Here is a 14,033-nt window from a genome sequence, read left to right as displayed (position 1 = left end):
GACATCTAGTCAAAAACACATTGGTCAGGGCATTGATAACCGAATCCTGCTTTGCCCCTACAGTGAACAGTGAGATGTATATCTAGCAAATTCGGGATATGGTGGTTAAGTTCGATCTTGATTTTGGGCACCTGATTTATTTCAGTTTTGATGATACTGATGCTTGTTTATTCATTATTGTCAATATTTTTTGTACCGATCGGGTCATCAGGTGTGATGACGTGGACAAGTGAAAGGTAGGTGGTCAAAAAGTCAACATAGTCGCCATATGTAGAAGCGGCGTTCTGCATATGCATAATCGGATATCGCCGAGACGTGTCACTATCCGAGAGAAAGACATCGCCTAAGCGGATATCGCCTAAGCGGACATCGCCTAAGTAAGACATCGCCTAAGGAAGACATCACCCGAAGAGTCAACCCGCATGACGTAAGCATTTCATAGAAAGGGGGGGCCACATGATGGGGTAACCCTAAGTTGGGTGGCGGCACTGTGGGTCCCTCCGCACAGAATAAACGATCAAGTCAAAAGGGAACGTGACTATGCCCACGTGCTCATAAAAGATCTTCAAGGAAGGCTGCATGCATGACACGTGATTAATTAGGGCACCTAAATAGTATGATGGCACAAGAGATACGGCGCCCAAGTTAGAACCCAAACGGCCACAAGGTTAATCATTGCACTCTAGATAAGGGAAGTCCATGTGCCAGATACGCTCAGATCCTAGGAGTAGCGGCGCAAGGACCTTCTCCAAGGAACCCTAGATAATAGCAAGCAACGCAAAGGTAAACCCTAGTTTCCACCTATATAAAGGGCACGAAGAAGCCCTAGTGAGGTACGTTTTCACAGTTGCATGAGTTTTAACCTAGTTCTCATAAAGTTGCTCAGAACAGTAGTCCCTAGTTGTTCTTGACGGCACACCCAGTTGTGAGCACAAGGCAATTAGGGTCACACAGTTCCAGTTTTTGAGATTATTATACAGTTTCTAGTTACTTTGGTGTTTCTCGCTAGCTGACTTGAGCGTTGGAGTGCAAACGGCCGCGAGGGCGCCCCTTTGTTCTTCTTTTTCAGGTACACACAGACGAGGCAGAACGAAGGTGCCCTAGCTCGTTAGAACAAGCCACGCATAAAGATGACCCAGGTCAACCGGCCAGAACATCTGGCGCCCACCGTGGGGCCGATATAAACATCGGTTCCACCACACAAGCTTTCAGTTCCAGATTCCAACACTCAGATAAGTCGAGAGGATCCCCAGAGAGCCATGACCACCCGACCAGCACGCGCTAGGAGTGAAGAGATGACCCTACAGCAACTCATGGGCATGGTGCACGGGCTACAAGACGCAGTGGCAGCCTCGAAAGTAGAACAGGAGTGCATGCAGGTGGACCTGACAGCCTCTCAAGCAAGAAGCGAGGAACTCCACCGCACCAACGAGGAGTTACGCCAGAGATGGCGTGGCAGAGACGAACCGGAGGCTACATCCCCACCCAGGGAATTCACAACACCATTTTCACAGGCAATCTTGGAGACGGCAATTCCCAATACGTTCACGGGACCCAAAGCGACCTTCACGGGAATGGAGGATCCTGAAGCACACATCACGGCGTTCCACACACAGATGTTGCTGGTAGGCGGTTCAGACGCCGTTAGGTGCAAGCTTTTTATGAGCACCCTAACAGGGATGGCCATGGATTGGTTCATCAGCCTCCCAGAGGGCCACGTCACGTCCTTCGCCCAACTTTCACAACTATTTAGAGAACAGTACCTGGCCAACAGAACTCTCGCCCCAGTCTCGTACGATCTTTTCGACGTCAAGCAGTTCCAAGGCGAAACCCTAAAAGAATACATAAGCCGCTTTGGGGCACAGGTAGTGAAAGTAGGCACCAAGGAGGAACCCATGATTTTATACGCGTTCAAGAAGGGGGTGCGTCCCGGATCTTTCAGCAAAACGCTTAACCGTAGTCGCCCCAAAACCTTCGCCGAGATAAGGCGACAAGCGGTAGAGCATATTGCCTCGGAAGGTGAAACGTACGAGAAATGCGCAACCACTGCGCCAGCGCGTCCCAAGGCACAGATACGCACGCAACCCGTTCGGGTTCACCAAGCCGTCACAGAAAGAAAACACTTTGACAGGAAACGCGCTTACGAGCCACGGAGGACCCAACCTAAGGGTCGAGTAGAGGAAGGGAGAGAAGCAAGCAAGCCGCCGAGGCACAACTTCGTGATGGAACTCAAACATCTGATTGCGGTACCCAGCATAGCCGACAGGTTGAGGCCGCCGATTAAAGTTGACAAGGTGTTGGGACCTCGCAAGGAGTCATGGTGCGAATTCCACGAAGCATTCGGGCACCATATTAACAACTGTTTGGCGCTTGGCTATCAGTTGGATGAGCTCGTGAAAAATGGTTTCCTGAAGGATTACTTGATGGAGAAACAGGCGGGACGACCGTCAGGCTCGCAACCGGGGGGCAGTGAGGGGAGCAGCACGAGGCGCCCGTCCTCGGTGAAATCCACACCATAGCTGGTGGATTCTCGGGTGGCGGGTGTACTGCGTCACAGCGTAAAAGGTATGCGAGGTCCGTAATGTCAGTGGAAGTTTTTTAGGACCATTCGCCCGATGTGGACATCACGTTCACTAAGGAAGACCTCAGGGATGTTGTGCCGCATGACAACGATCCCATTGTGATCTCGCTCGTCACGGCAGGGAGGACGGTTCATCGGGTCTTGGTCGATCAAGGGAGCTCGGCAGACGTGATGTTCTGGCTGACCTTCGAAAGGCTACAATTATCTACAGACCAGCTGAGGCCATATGGGGGCTGCTTATACGGTTTTGCGGGTGATCAAGTCGAAGTCAGGGGATACATTGAGTTAAGAACAACGTTCACAGATGGTGCCGCTTCGTGCACGGAGAAAATCAAATACCTTGTCGTGAACGCCCCCTCAGCGTATAATATCCTATTGGGAAGGCCAACACTCAATAGGATAGGAGTTGTACCCTCCACGAGGCACATGAAGGTCAAATTACCTTCAATGGAAGGGGTAATCGTCACCATCCGATCCGATCAAGAGGAGGCAAAGAGATGCTACGAAAACAGCCTCAAGAACAGGCGATCAGTGTGCCATGTGACCACAACACCACCTCTTGGTGCGGGGAATGAGCATAAAAACCGACGAGCTATGGATGCAGCGTCAGAGGGGACCGCCGAAGGCGACGTGGTTATGGATGTGGCATTAGAAGCAACCACCAAGGGCGACGTGACCGTGGAAGATGTCGAGGCGAGGTCTGAGAGCAACGCTGGAGTAGAGGAGGAGGAAAACTGCCCGGAAGCCGCTAGGGAGTCAAGCATTGTGAGAGCATTGCTCGCTAGTGAGAAGAGGCCTCGGCCAGTTGGAGAGTGGCTCGAAAGGGAGATCGGCGGCAAAACTTTTAAGTTAGGGAAAACTTTAGACGGCGAGACACAGGAACAGATCGCCAAGGTGATAGGCAGGCATCTGGACGCATTCGCGTGGTCTGCCTCAGATATGCCGGGAATCGACCCCGATTTTTTATGTCATCGTCTAGCAATGGACCCTCAAGTCAGACCAGTCCGACAAAGAAGAAGAAAAATCAATGAAGAAAGGAGACAGGCGATCAGAGATGAAACGCAAAAACTCCTCGAGGCAGGCCACATCAAGGAGATACAGTATCCGGAATGGCTCGCCAATGTTGTATTGGTAAAGAAGAGCAATGGGAAATGGCGAATGTGTGTCGACTTCACAGATCTAAACAAAGCCTGTCCAAAGGATTCCTATCCTTTGCCAAGTATAGACGCCCTGGTGGACAGCGCAGCAGGGTGTAAGTTGTTAAGTTTCTTAGACGCATTCTCGGGGTACAACCAAATTAAGATGCACCCCATGGACGAGGAAAAAACTGCCTTCATGACGGAGAAGTCGTGCTATTGCTACAAGGTGATGCCTTTTGGGCTGAAGAATGCGGGGGCCACGTACCAGAGGCTGATGGATAAAGTGCTTGCACCTATGCTTGGGAGGAACGTACAAGCTTACGTTGATGATATGGTCGTAACATCCCTGGAAAAAAACCAGCATATTGCTGATTTGGAGGAGCTGTTCGTCACGATAGCCAAATATAAACTGAAGCTGAACCCTGAGAAGTGCATTTTCGGCGTGGAAGCAGGAAAGTTCTTAGGTTTTCTCTTGACCGAAAGAGGGATCAAAGAAAACCCTGACAAGTGTGCGGCCATCTTGGCGATGAGGAGCCCTGCTACGGTTAAGAAGGTGCAGCAGCTTACAGGTCGGATGGCCGCCCTGTCGCGATTTGTGTCTGCTAGTGGAGAGAGGGGCCACCCGTATTTCCAGTGCTTGAAAAGGAATAATAGGTTTGTCTGGACGAAGGAGTGTGAAGAGGCTTTCGTGAAGCTCAAGGAGTACTTGGCGAGCTCGCCGGTTCTGTGCAAACCTCAAATGGGAGCGCCCCTCAGGTTATACTTCGCCATAACCGAGAAGGCGCTGGGTGCGGTGCTCGTCCAGGACCAAGATCAAGTTCAGAAACCCGTTTATTTTGTCAGCAAGGTGTTGCAGGGCCCAGAAGTGAGATATCAGGCTTTGTAGAAAGCAACACTGGCAGTAGTGTTTTCGGCGAGGAGGTTGCGCCATTACTTCCAGAGTTTTACAGTGTTGGTGATGACCGACTTACCTATCCAGAAGGTTCTGAAGATGTGGCTGGGAGAATGGTAAAAATGGGCGGTAGAGTTGTCGGAGTTCGACATCAAGTATGAGCCCCGGGGACCGATCAAGGGGCAAATCTTCGCTGACTTCGTGGTCGAGCTATCTTCTGAAACAGCGCAGAACGTCGGAGATGGTTTTCGTTGGGTGCTCTCAGTGGATGGGTCCTCTAACCAGTTGGGTAGTGGGGCCGGGATAATTCTAGAAGGACCCAACGGCGTGTTGATAGAGCAGTCCCTAAGGTTTGCCTTTAAAGCCAACAATAACCAAGCGGAATATGAGGCTTTGATCGCTGGTATCTTGTTGGCAAAAGAGATGGGAGCAAGGGTGCTGATGGCCAAGAGCTATTCATTGCTAATCACGGGCCAAGTAACTGGCGAGTTCCAGGCTAAGGATCCGCAGATGGCAGCTTATCTGGAGTATGTGCAGGAGTTGAGGAGGTCTTTTTTCTTGTTCGAAGTAGTGCATGTGCCGAGAGAACAGAACGCCCGAGCTGACTTGCTAGCCAAGCTCGCCAGTTCGGGCAAGGGGGGCAGGCAGAGGATTGTCATACAAGAAACCCTAAAGACACCTCGAGCGTTCGTGACGGACCACCAAGTTCTCCAAGTCTGCAAGTCAAGGGAAGGGATGGCGAGGGGTCATAAATCTCTATCTCAGGAGACCTTGAGGACGCCAAGGGTTAGAGTGCATCCAGTGGGAAAGACAAAGATGATGCAAGTTTGCGCCGTCCACGAGCCAGACACATGGATAACGCCATACCAGCGCTACATGGCAGATGGCGTACTCCCAATGGACCCGACGGAAGCTAGGAAGGTAAAAAAGAACTCCAACAAGTTCACCCTCATCGATGGCGAATTGTACAGGTTTGGGTTCACACACCCCCTTTTAGTATGTGTGCATGGAGAGAAGTGCTCAAGAATTATGGCCGAGCTCCATGAGGGGATTTGTGGGAGTCACATCGGAGGTCGAGCCTTGGCGACGAGAACCATCCGTGCAGGTTATTATTGGCCGACAATGAGGGAAGACTGCAAGAGATATGCCCAACGTTGCAAGCAGTGCCAGGAGCACGCCGATTGGCACAAGGCGCCTCCGGAAGAGTTAAAGTCAATCTAAAGTCCCTGGCCTTTCCACACATGGGGAATCGATATTCTGGGACCCTTCCCATTGGCGATTAGGCAGATGAAGTATTTGGTTGTGGCAGTCGAATACTTCACGAAGTGGATTGAAGCGGAACCAGTAGCCCAGATCACCGCGCACAAGATTCAGAATTTCGTATGGAAGAATATTGTGTGTCATTTCGGTGTGCCCAAGCGTTTGGTGTCAGATAACGGGACTCAGTTCGCAAGTCACCTGTTGAAGAAGCTTTGCTGCAGACTCGTTCAGCTCCTTATCTTTCTCGATCAGTTCCTTGGCCTTTTGATCCTTGTCAACTTCGATTTTACCCAGCAGGTCCTCCCTCTCAATTGACTTGGCCTCGAGCTCATCCGCGTAGGCCTTTTTAGCCTTGAGAGTCTCCTCCAGGTCCGCTATCTTCTCCTGCTGATGCACGAGTCTGCCCTCGAGTTCGGTGACCTCTAAGAGTTTGACGTTGAGCTTTTTGTCTAGTTCAGCGCTGTTTTTACGTTCGCTCCGCAACTCGTCCTTCAGAGCATTCTCTAACCGCGAAAACTTCAATCCCCGCATCGTAAGATCACGCTTAAGTTGTTGGACTTGGTCCTTCGCAGCACCGGCTTCGGATTCATATTGGCTCAAGGAGTCCCTTAAAGCCTCGCCCATCATCTGGTAAAGGCGTTTCTCTATGCACTCGGTAGTCATAGCGCTAAGGTAAGCGGCGTGGGCTTTCAAGACCTCCTCGACAGGGGCTGGAAGAGCAGGGATTGGGAGAGGAGTCGAGGGTTGGTTCTCGCCGCCACCTTCATAAGTGTGGACGACCAGGGAAACATCAGGACGTGGCGGCGATACGTCTGGCTCCACTACAGGCTGGGGAGACCACTGAATGTCCACAGCCTACTCCAGAACACCTCTAGCAGCTGAAGTGTTCGATGGTAGAGCATCCCCAGCACTCTCAAAGGGTGTGGAGACGCTGGGGGGATTCTCTGCATAATCTGGGCCTGTACTCTCGTTTGCGGGTAGCTTGGTGACGGTTGCCCTGTTCCTTTTACAGATAAGTCCATCTTCAGTGCTCTCGTCATCCTCCTCATCCGACACCATTGTGGGATTCTTCCTCTTGGCCCTCTTTGGTGGCAATTTATTTCTCGCAGGGGCAGGAGGGGCGATAAGGGAAGATGAGCCCACGGGAGGAAGCTCGCCTCGAGCAACGGCGGCTTCCGCTACAGAATTCGGGACGGTTTGAGAACCCGCGGCGAGTTTGTGGCGTTTGACTATAGAACGCAGTCTGGCCATATGATCTTTCCCCAACATTGTATCTGCACGAAGTGATCAATGTTCACAAATCAATCCAGTTACAGATACAGGTAATTAGCAACACAAAAGTGAGCGCAGGACAGTGTAATACGAACAAGTTTGATAAAAAAGTAAAGCAGACTTGGCACAGGAAGAAAAATCCAGATAGAGTGGAGGGACAAACCTATGTAAAAGTCTAGTTGATCCTCATAGAATTCGAACTTGATGATTGAAGGGGTGAGTAAGGTAGTATTGGTGGAGGCAACTTCTTTCCAGAAGTTGCACAAGTCTCTATCGAGCTCCCCCATCTTCTCTGGACTCCTAGCTTTCCAAAAATGATCCTGGGAATCCTTTTTTCCCTTGTCAACCCAGTACAAGGGGAACCCATCGAGAAGTGTGGGATTTTGATCATTACAGCAAACACAAACGAACTTACCTTTCCAATCCTTATAAGATTGTTGGAAGATGGAAAGGATGGATCTCCCAGTAATCCCATTGAAGCTTACCCATAGGCGGTCCCCTGGGTTTTTAGCCTCAAACAGAAACAAGAACACATCTACAGAGGCTGGATGGCCTAGGTGCGCACAAACAATTTGGTATGCCCTGACAAACGCCCAGCCGTTGGGATGCAGCTGGGCAGGGGCAATATCAAGCTCGGTCAGGAGCTCCCTCTCAAAGCGAGTAAAGGGGAACCTGAACTTAACCTTCTTAAACACGGTTGCATAGACAAAGCAGAAAGGGTGGCCATCGTTGCCATCGTTATCAGTACAAACAGGTTCCCCGGGAGGACAAGGACGAATAACAACCTTGTCGTCATGCTCCTTATGGAATGTGAGGTGGGTCTTATCTCTCAAGCGAAGAATATCGGCCTCAGAGTTAATCAAGGAAGTCTCGTTCAGCAGAGCTGGAGGAGCCCATGGGTGCAACAGTTTGTAATCAGGAATGGGGCGTGCGGTGGCACTAGTTTGTGGGGGAGTTGATTGCGATTGGTTAGGACGAGAGGGCGCAGGCCTCTGAGCCCGGTTTGAAAGGATGGCAGGATCCCTAGGTGGGTTACGAGATGTGGAGGGGTTTCCTGACGAAGGTTGTTTGCGAGATTTTGGAGGAGGGTTTCGAGAGGAGGCAGGTGTGGCCCCTGTACGAGCCATCGAAAACTGCAGGAAAGACGAAAGGAGAGTAAGAAAAGGAAAGCGGAGGGTCGATAAAAAGAATGATTCGATTCGGAAACAAGAAGGGAAATCAGCATGAACAAAGGGGGTCGCAGAAAGGAAAAGAAAAACCTAAAACGCAGGAAAAAGCAAAACAGAGAACAAACAACCCACAACGTATGCTTCAAGCAGTTAAGGGATGATGCAAGCCGATTAAAATGCGGTGAGCACCAACGAAAGTGATAAAAGGTTTACCTTTTTGATCGAAGGAGCGCGCGAGGAAATGATGATTAGGGAGACGAAGCGTTCACCAGAGCGTATCGAAAGTTTGAAAGCGAAGAAGAAAGATAATGTAACAGTGGAGTGGCGCGAGAAGTTTAGAGTTTCGAAGGTTACAGGAAGCGCAAACGACACGAAATAACAACCATCGATAAGTCCACGTGTCATTTGATGGGAGGGGGTTGGTGAAGTGTCAAGTCAGTAACCAGCGTGGGCCTTGGCGCGCGAAGCCACGTAGATCGCCGCAGTTAACTTATCCCTCCGCAAAAAGAATCGCAACCCGCACGCCAGTCGAATCATCAAGGGCGATAACGGGACCAAAAAGTACGCATAGTCGCCGGTCACGCAGAGGCGGTCTTCAACATGTGCGACCACCGGCAGTATCGTCGCCAAAGTAGAAACCAGGCGATCTGACACCGCTACAAGCAAGACATCGCCGACTGTCCCGATGAGCTTGGGGGCGAAAACGCCGAGGTTTCGAATAAGAAAACTCAAACGAGCGAGCATCCCGCACGAAAAACGAAGGTCGAGCAGAGCCATGGATGAAGTGATCATGAGTAAGGTATTTAAGGAATAAGGAAATAAGCAAACGCTATCTAAAGAATTCACGCCAAGCATAACGAAGGGAATGTCAGAGGTAACACGCGCGACGTGCCAAAGAACGTAAGCATGCAAAATAAGTCGAACAACATTTAACGTGAAGGAAAAGTAAACCAGCGTTAAGGTTACAAACGGAGTTTATGACAAGTGCAAGATGAAATATATAACCCTACGCACACATCCTAATGTTGTACGAGAAGCGAGAAACATATCGCTCATCAGTGGCCCCCAGAGTTTGAGCAATATGATGAAGAAGCCTCGTCCCCGAACTGCAAAGCCCGAGTCAGAAGCGTCCTCTGATGGTCATTTATCTTTGAACCTACGTGAAAGAAAGGAGTAAAGTTTAGTAAGAGACATACGTGAAAGAAAGTATTTCCAAGCAAAATCATACAAGAGATCCAACAAGAAGTGGGAAGGTCATAAGGAAAGCCTCACGCACATATATATCTTTCCAGAAGCTCGGCATTATACTCCAAGCTTATTAAAGCAGCCGCATCAAATCCTCCAACACCCGCCAGGATCTTGCAAGCTTCCTGATCGCTTGAAGACAGTTTCTTAAGAGATTTAGATTTCAAGGCCCTGGCGTCCTTTGTCCAGTACAAAGGAAAGCCGTCCAGAGCAGAAGGCACCAAGCTGGAACAGCATACCTTAAAGAACCTGCCTTTCCACCTTGTGAAGGCTTGCTGGAAAGGAGTCAAAAGAATCCTACCAGGGACATTGCTAAGAGTTACCCAAAGATTGTTTCTCTGCCTCTTCACCTCAAAGAAGTGAAGAAAAATGTCCACAGAAGGTGCACATCCAAGGAAGCCAAACAAAATGTCAAAGGCCTTCACGAAGGCCCAACTGTTAGGGTACAGTTGGGCTGGAGCGGTGTTCATCTCCGTTAACAGCTCCCTCTCGAACCTGGAAAAGGGAAGGCGTACGCCGACGCACTTAAAAACTACTTGGTAAAAATAGAAAAAGGGGACCCCATTATTGGATCGTTCATCCCCGCACACCGGCTCCCCCGTGGAACAAGGGAGCACGACGATGTCATCATCGTGCCTCTTTGCGAAGGCACGATGGTCATAGGAACACGCTTCCCCCACGTGTTCCCTCAGGGCCCTGGTAGAAAGTAAGCAAGAATACTCGTCAAGGAGTTCACTCGAAGCCCAGGGATAAAGATCCTTGTGACTCACTCGGGAGGAAGAAAGGTTGGTGGACATTTTAGTATGTGCTGGCAGTGAGGAAACTGGAGGTCAAGGGTAACACAATAGAAGGAAAGGTCACAAAGAAAGAACGTGGAACAAGGAGTTCTTGGGAAGAAGATGAATAGTGCAAGGAAGATGCGAAAGAAGTAGAATCAGTAAGTTGAGATGCGGGGTTTTCAAGATTCAAGCATCACGATTGAAGTGGTAAAAGGCGTTAAAGCAAGCGCCTTATGATTGGGCCACGTGTCGCGAGGTAAAAGTACGAATTAAAGTGCCATCTGTCTCACTCAGAGAATATCACATCGTCAGAGTCCTCGAGGGTACGTTGCGCCGGCGATGCAAAAATGTCACGTCAATCGGTCGGAGGATGACACGTCATCAAAACGCCGCAAGGGCAGCAGGGGGCAAGCTTTAGTCTTTTCGCTGAAAGCAAGTTATCAGCTCAAGACTGGGGGGCTTGTGTACCGACCAGGTCATCAGGTGTGATGACGTGGACAAGTGAAAGGTAGGTGGTCAAAAAGTCAACATAGTCGCCATATGTAGAAGCGGCGTTCTGCATATGCATAATCGGATATCGTCGAGACGTGTCACTATCCGAGAGAAAGACATCGCCTAAGCGGACATCGCCTAAGTAAGACATCGCCTAAGGAAGACATCGCCCGAAGAGTCAACCCGCATGACATAAGCATTTCACAGAAAGGGGGGGCCACATGATGGGATAACCCTAAGTTGGGTGGCGGCACTGTGGGTCCCTCCGCACAGAATAAACGATCAAGTCAAAAGGGCACGTGACTATGCCCACGTGCTCATAAAAGATCTTCAAGGAAGACTGCATGCATGACACGTGATTAATTAGGGCACCTAAATAGTATGATGGCACAAGAGATACGGCGCCCAAGTTAGAACCCAAAGGGCCACAAGGTTAATCATTGCACTCTAGATAAGGGAAGTCCATGTGCCAGATACGCTCAGATCCTAGGAGTAGCAGCGCAAGGACCTTCTCCAAGGAACCCTAGATAATAGCAAGCAACGCAAAGGTAAACCCTAGTTTCCACCTATATAAAGGGCACGAAGAAGCCCTAGTGAGGTACGTTTTCACAGTTGCATGAGTTTTAACCTAGTTCTCATAAAGTTGCTCAGAACATTAGTCCCTAGTTGTTCTTGACGGCACACCCAATTGTGAGCACAAGGCAATTAGGGTCACACAGTTTAGTCACACAGTTCCAGTTGTTGAGATTATTATACAGTTTCTAGTTACTTTGGTGTTTCTCGCTAGCTGACTTGAGCGTCGGAGTGCAAACAGCCGCGAGGGCGCCCCTTTGTTCTTCTTTTTCAGGTACACACAGACGAGGCAGAACGAAGGTGCCCTAGCTCGTTAGAACAAGCCACGCATAAAGACGACCCAGGTCAACCGGCCAGAACATTTTTACAGACTAAAAATAAGCAGATGTGGAGATACTCTTACTGTTACTCTTACTCTCTTTATGTAGTTTAACAATATCAAGAAAACTCAAGTTCGAGTTGGTCACACGATATTTCTTTTGAAACATCACTCGTCGAACCCTATGATTGGTTTGAGTTGGCATTCGACGTTCTTTACGAATTAAAAAACCACTTGCCGAATCCAATAATCTGATCGAGTTGGTTATGCAACATTTCTACGAAAACGTCACTTGTCGAATTCTATGATCGGTCCGAGTTGGCATTTGATGTTCTTTACGAATTAAAAAACCACTCGTTGAACCTAATAATCGGGTCGAGCTGGTATTTGACATTTCTACAAAAATGACACTCGTCGAACCCTATGATCAGTTCGAGTTGGCAGTTCGACGTTCTCTACAGATTAAAAAACCACTCGTCGAACCCAATGATCAGGCTGAGTTGGTTATTCGACATTTCTACGGAAACACCACTTGTCGAACCCTATGATCAGTCCAAGTTGGCAGTTTGACGTTCTATACAGATTAAAAAATCACTCCCCGAACCCAATGATCAGGCCAAACTGGTTATTCGACATTTCTATAGAAACGCCACTTGTCGAACCCTATGATTGGTTCAAGTTGGCAGTTCAACGTTCTATACGAATTAAAAAATCACTTATGGAACCCAATGATCGAGCTGAGCTGGTTATTCCACATTTCTACGGAAATGCCACTCGTCGAACCCTATGATCAGTCTGAGTTAGTAGTTCGATTCTCTACGGATTAAAAAACCTCTTGTCAAACCGAATGATCAGGTCGAGCTAGTTATTCGACATTTCTACAGAAACGCCACTCGTCGAACCCTATGATCGGTCCAAGTTGCTAGTTTGACGTTCTATATAGATTAAAAAACCACTCGTTGATCCTAATGATCAAGTTGAGCTGGTTATTTGACATTTCTATAGAAACGCCACTCGTTGAACCCTATGATCGATCTGAGTTGGCAGTTCAATGTTCTCTACAAATTTAAAAACCACTACTGAACCCAATGATCGGACTGAACTGGTTATTCGACAATTTTACGGAAACGCACTCGTTGAACACTATGACCAGTTCAAGTTGGTAATTTGACATTCTCTACGGATTAAAAAACCACTCGTTGAACCCAATGATTGGGTCGAACCCCAACAAGAACAGTTACATTTCTATTCCTGTATGATGTCAAATTTATTGGTTTTGATCTAAGGTTCCTCCTTTCTTCATTTATTTTTAAGAAATAAGCCACTGCAAGTATGTTCTTTAATGCGGGAAAACGAAAAAGAGGAAAAAGGGTGAAGGGGAAAGAAAGAAAGAAAAAATGAAAAAAGAAAAGAGAAAAAGAAAGGAGCAATCGTAAAAATATGACAAAATGGCAACAAAGGTATTCTTTCTTGGTGTGGTTTTGGCTTTGAAAATGATGGATGGTATAGGATGAGACGGTTGTGGAACACCTGATGTAATAATCATGAGAATGACAGTAGCCTCTTTTTTAAAAGGATGTTACTAGGGGTTCATTGTAAACCACTTGACTGATTACAGTATAAATTTAATAAAATCTTATTGGTAAATTAAAAGTACAAAAAAAATTATTCATACTTCACAGTCTTGTTTTATTTTAACTTGTTCTAGTCAAGAGGGATGTCTCTTAACCAAAACATGTAGTTAAGGTCGGTTAAACTCCAATGGGGCTCCACCTACAAAAGATACTCTAACGCTTAAGTCAGTAAGAACATAAGATATAATAAGTATAGTATAAAATATGAGTTGGAAGTACTCCCTGCATTGTGTCTTAGATTATGCTTTCTGTATAGTATAATCTGGTATATATAAGATTGAATTGTAACCGTTCCGCCTTTAGTCATGATCCTATCTTAATTGAGTAATTAAGGCTAATTGATTGAGATCTCTTGACTTGTGCTCCCTCATAACGTTAGATACACAGGTCGGGAAATGACCCATAAATGACCTTACATGCCCCCCAGTTTCAGGCGTAGGTTAATGAGGTTATGGTGAGTTGAAGGTCGGAAGATGAGCCATTTGTTATATTCCATCAAGTTAGGCCCATGACCTTACATGCCGCCCAACCTCAGGCGTAGGCCAATGAGACTAAAAGCCGTTTTTATTCTGCTCATATTTTGAATATATACATCATTAACATACAAATTATGACCATACTTATGATAAAAACGTTGCCTTTGAGGGGCTCATAATTATCCTGCTTGTCTTCCACTTC

The sequence above is a fragment of the Phaseolus vulgaris genome, chromosome 7 (genome assembly GCF_051622355.1).
Source record: "Phaseolus vulgaris cultivar YP4 chromosome 7, ASM5162235v1, whole genome shotgun sequence".
NCBI classification, from domain to species: Eukaryota; Viridiplantae; Streptophyta; class Magnoliopsida; order Fabales; family Fabaceae; genus Phaseolus; species Phaseolus vulgaris.
Note: the sequence above shows the minus strand (reverse complement) of the source record.